Genomic DNA, 5,808 nt, shown 5'->3' with positions numbered 1-5,808 from the left:
CCAACCCAGACGAGGATCCCATGCAAAATAAAGAGGGGAAAAGGAACATACAAGGTTAGAGATTATCTAGAACCTAACTACCTATTTATCATGAACTGATTACATGCATATGCTAATTATGTACACGACCATGCATAAATAAGCATACTTAACTACAGGCATTATTATACAAGCAAACAGCTGGAGGCATAAGTATTTGATAGAATAGGTTTAATATGGACAAGCAAGTATAAGGCAGAGTATTTGACTCTTTTCTAACACATAGTCATACATGCAAAAGGGGGTTGCTCTAATATGGTCACAAGAAAAGGCAGAGTAGGCATGATTTCACATAACAAATACCAACATTTTTAGGTTTAGATTGTATTTCTGAAGGAAAAATATGCATTTTCTGCAAGTTCATGTGATACTTCAAAGACAACAAATATAAGCAAAAATGGAGAGATAAACTCAAATGCAGCAAAGAACAAACATGTTAATATGCAACTAAACATTTTAACATCAGGCAGTCAATAAGGAGCCTCAAGACACATATAGGATTTAGAGTGACACCTCTGAGCTCCTGTGCAAGTAATATTTCTCATGGTTAATAAACAGAAGCTCAGGTTTGAACAGACAGTTAGGATATGCAGAGATTCACAATACCATAACAGTTATGCACTTGACTCAGACTCAAAAGACTATGTATAGCTTCCATGGAGATTAAAACAATGAGTCTTGAGTTTAGATTAACCAACATTTAGACAACAAGTAGAGACAAATAGCATTGTTATGTGACCTATCCATAAGCAAATAACATGGCTTTACCTTTTAAGTCTGACAGATGGTTTAGCTTCTCATATGGGTAAGGAAGGCAAGTATCTTTCCACTTTTAGACTACATCATTATTAAATGAACCTTAATCTTAACAGGTCCAACCTAATAGGCTTCTAAACTGTCAAGACCCATTTTAGGATCGCGGGGGCACCTACCATTCCCACCTCGGTAGGCGGACCCTCAAACACAATAGTAACTCATTTCCAATAATAAAACAGAATTCATTCAATATTTAGACATAAACATAATCAAAAGCAGAATTAACTCTTTTTATAATTGAGCGAAAAAATTACAAAAGTGGCTTATACATAACAACCTTCCCAAGACCTCGTCTAGACTAGTACAAGAGCGACTAAGATTTGAACAATACTCAAAGTAGATAAATAAAGCTCAGCCTCCATCTAGGAATGAAGATAATGGAGGTCTTCAAGATAAACACTGCGCATCCTCCAAAAACTCTCGAATCAAGCTATCAACCTGTAAGACTCTACACCCCCAACGGGATGTAGCAAGAGTAGTATCTCTATATAACACTAGTACTGGTAAGTATCATAGGCCGACAACGATTAGGAAATCATAAAAGCAGCAGGCAATAACATATAATTATGGTAGGAAACACATAGGCAAAGATTACAAAGGTACAAGGAACATATAGTCTTTACTCATATTCTAACCACAGCATAACTATTAGGCATCCCCCATACATCCCGAGACATCTAATCACTAGCGACACACTATTTACAAGAATCGTGATAAGAAAAGATCGATCCTACGCAGCCTCAGCCACGGTGGAGTCTAACCACAACTACACCTGTATACTAGCCTCATTTATACTCGAGCCACGACTAAGCAACAACTAAAGGGTACAAGAGGCCACACTTCCTTACTACAAAAATTTACCACAAAGCCCTAGTCTAAACCCGATCTAAAAACTCCTTACCTACTACACACCATAGTAATCGTTCTGGCATGAGGGATAGCCAAGATACAGTACGACGACACCTGTCCCAATAGCCCTCCCAACTATCTATCCATCATTTACGCCACTCAACAATAATACAATAATACACAAGGTCACTGATGATCGACATCAAACAAAATACATCAACAAGAGGATATAATATGTATGCAAATGTGATGCAATGCAATGATACACACATGCTCTGGGGGGACAAAGTCCACCTCTCGATAGTCATGACCCATGGGGGACTACTAAGTCCATATACCGTCATTCTGTATCACACAACCTAGAATGACTCATCCATATCCTCGCTAGCCACTCCGTCTCACACAGCATAGAGATGGCTACGAAATATAATAATGTCACATGAATCTTACTTACCCCCATCATCACCATCTTCCAATATTAAGATGAAACAGATATATCATGGATATAAGAAAGTATGTTATGCAATGAGAATGTCAATGAACACATGAATTCCAGTCAATCCACACAAGGACAGCCAACATAGTATAAATAACACATGAATCCTTCCCTTCCGACTAGTCTCCCTTAGTACATAGAACCACCAATTTACACTTGAAAGTCCAGATTAACCTAGAGATTCTAACAGGTCACGAGCCCAAACACATAAGTCACACAACAGTACCAGCCTAAGAATTTTGTCCCAAACACCTTGTCCGAAGACTTAGGCATGCTTTCTCCATTACTGTCTATTGCAACATTACGAAATACTAATTGGAGTCTATACAAGTAAGCCGTAGCCTACCTTGAGGCCGAGCGGGGGCCACGAACATCCATTGATTTCATCTCCCGTCCTCGTAGAGAAACGTAAATCTGACTTGGTCTATGAACGATAAGCAAAATTGAGAAAGCAAGAGTTGAGGGCTCGACATTTAAATCCATGAAATCTAAGGTTTTGATTTAAGACAAGAATGTTCAAAGGTAGAATCAGAATTTCTTGAATAATCTTCCTAAATCACCATTTATTACTAATTAACCCTTTCTTATAGAAATCCATGTTAATCATTAATCAAAACTAGCCTTTTCACAATATATTATCAATATTAAGATCCATCAACTAACCTATTTTGAAACAAGAAGGTTTAACTCTTAGAAACTTTGTCATTAATCTAATCTTGAAATAAACAAGCTTTTCTTACAATAAAGATGTTATACTAGGTTAAGAATATCCATTAGCTATTTTAGGTCTTTCAAGAAATTTGGGGAAACCTTTTATTAATACTTACCAATTTCAAGACTATGAGGGAAATCGGAGGAAGAATTTAAGAAAGATGAAATAAGTGATAAGAGAAGGTTACCTTTACAAATAATCAAGTCTCTAGGGCTGGGAAACTCCCAAATGGTGGCTACATAGTCTAGAAATGAGGAATTTTAGGTCAAGTCCCAAAATGGGGCTTTAAATAAGAATCAAATCGGTCGTCGACCACTGCGGCGAAAGCTTCTACCACGAATTATCGCTTCGACGGTATTTACACCGCTGGGGTGGTCCTTTGAGATTTACATACCTCCGCTATGGCAGATCATCTATTGCTATGGCATGACCGCTACGGCGGTCAGCCAACTGCTATGGCGATTATCTGGGGCCTGATGGCCCAAATCCGATATTTTAACTTCTCTTCTTACATCGGATCCGATTAGGCTAGGGTTTTACCAAGTACAAGTAATGAATCGCATATACTGTGGGAGCTAAGGCCGCGAATTTTTCAGAATTACGGTAACGACCAAATAGGTCGTTACATAAACTATTTTTTAAACTGGAAAAAGACTCATTTAGAGATGCTAGTATGTATATGTGGGATACCAGAATTGAGCCCAAGCCCTCTTTAACCCTATTTAGAGAAACATTTGACACTTATTTTAGTTAAATGACATCATAGAAGCTCATACTAATGACACAAACATCATCATTTAGTCATAAATCAGACAAGGGCCTTAGTGGAACCATACTAGGCTAATATGGACAAACTAAATATTTAAAGCCATAAATCTCACCATTTTAATCAACTAAATCCCCATTAGGTGTAAACTTATGTCTAGGTGAGTTTAAAAAATGAAGATATAGGCCAACATTATGATTGAAGACAGATGAAACATAGGAATAGACTTTTCACATACAAGACAAGCCTAATATTAAAGCTACAAATTGCACTGAGCCTCACTTGAAATTAAGAATACTAGAAACAACAGACCAAATAGTATGAATAAATGGTTCAGTGACCCTTTTATCATAACAAAATTGGGCATTCAACTAGCCATCTAAAGATGCTACTAACAGCATAACTTAGCCAAAAAATAAGTCACTTATTATGATTAATCTAAGTTAACATTTGTATCAGATCAAGCAAACTGAACTAGAAAACTACAATGATTCACTACTGATTGACTAAATAACCAATGAACAACTACTAACATGATGGCCTATTAATATTCAGAATTTCAGTTAGCAAAGCACCCACTACACTTAATCATACTTAATCATGGTTCAAGTAACAGGAAATAACAAAAGGTACACATTTAGGCACGCTTAAAGAAATACCAACAGAAGATTAACTAATAAAGGCAACTAAATACTTATGACCATATGGCCATACCGAACGGATAAACTTATCTGGAATAGGCACAATTTGATAGTTTTAACTAAACAACATACAAATAAGCATGCTAATCTAATGTAGCTACTAAACAATACCTAAATGCACCCTAATCATGCTTGCACTACTAACATTAACAAACTAATACACAGCAAAACAACAAATAAAATCAAACAAAATCAAAAAATGACTAAAAGGAAGGAAGTTTACCTTTCTTTGGTGCAGCTTGGTCGAGAATGGACTTGGATCGGCCCTCATGATTCTCCTTTGCTCGACCATGCACAAGAACAACAATTAAAACTTTAAAAATTTAACTAATTCAAATAAGTAAAGGTCTCAGAAATAGAAACCCGAGGTAATTCGATTTTTCTGAGTATATTGATATTTCAGTATGCTCCTCCTCTTCTTTTTTTTTTTCCAATGCAAATTGGGTGTTCTATAATAGAACCCCAAAATCTCAAAAACCTAACTCATTTTTGATGTGGGAGTTTTGCAGTTTGAGAATTGCATCTCTCAATACTACATCCAATGGCCAAAAATCAAGTAATCAAACAAATAAAGGGTCAGATTTGACCAGACAAACTCGATCCAACTGGTTCTTTATGAACCAATGAGGGTTGAGGATTTCAAATGAGTAACAACAAAACTAATTAAGGATTTTCAGTCCATGGACGTTGTACAGTGCAGAAAAAGCAAAGGAGGGACGAAGTTATACCGTGTTTGGGTCGAGACTCGGTGGATGGCTGAGAAATGGAAGAGCAATAAATGCACTTGCCATTCTCGACCACACAACAGCTAAACAAAAACGCGGGCCCTTCTTTTTGCCATTTTCGGCATCGATGATGTCAAGAGAGAGAGAGAGAGAGAGGTGTGAAGTGCAGCTTGGGTTTCTCCAAAGAGAAACCCTCTTTCATATTCTTAAGGGGTCATTTGGTACTGAACTGAAGAAGAGGGCTATAACCTCTTCCTTTAGTTAGTGGAATGGGCCGTGTCAGTCATTAAATGGACTGGGCCCAGTCAAATTTAAAGGAAAGAGAAGGGGCAACCTATATACATGCATATACATGTATACACATGTATATTCGTGTATATGTGTGTGTATATATAAGAATACGTAAATACTTATTTTAACAAATGGCCATAATTAAGATAATTAATGAATTTAACCCTTCAATTAACGGCCAAATACAACTTAATCAACTAATTAGCCAAACTAATGGATATGGTTAACGTGTAAAAGACTTAAATTGCAAATATGGCCTCAATTGACTTAAACCATGAAGTTGGTCATTTCAATTATGGCCAAAATTAGCCAACAATTGATTATTTCAATTGTGGCAGCAATTAATCACATAATAAGCAATTTATGAAATAGCCACACTTAAACACTTGATTAATCATGATTAACTCTAAAAT

General features: G+C 36.5%; 1 long non-coding RNA gene across 1 annotated transcript; it reads right to left on the bottom strand.

Annotated features, from left to right (window-relative positions):
* Positions 1 to 1,067: 1,067 nt before the first annotated feature.
* On the bottom strand, positions 1,068 to 5,254 carry LOC132031454 (uncharacterized). The gene is made up of 2 exons (XR_009408272.1): positions 4,603 to 5,254; positions 1,068 to 1,303 (listed from the first exon to the last, which is right to left on the bottom strand). It is a non-coding gene; the product is annotated as an uncharacterized LOC132031454 (long non-coding RNA).
* Positions 5,255 to 5,808: the final 554 nt, after the last annotated feature.

The sequence above is a fragment of the Lycium ferocissimum genome, chromosome 9, assembly GCF_029784015.1.
Source record: "Lycium ferocissimum isolate CSIRO_LF1 chromosome 9, AGI_CSIRO_Lferr_CH_V1, whole genome shotgun sequence".
Lineage (NCBI taxonomy): Eukaryota > Viridiplantae > Streptophyta > Magnoliopsida > Solanales > Solanaceae > Lycium > Lycium ferocissimum.
This window is presented reverse-complemented; position numbering and strand designations above follow the sequence as displayed.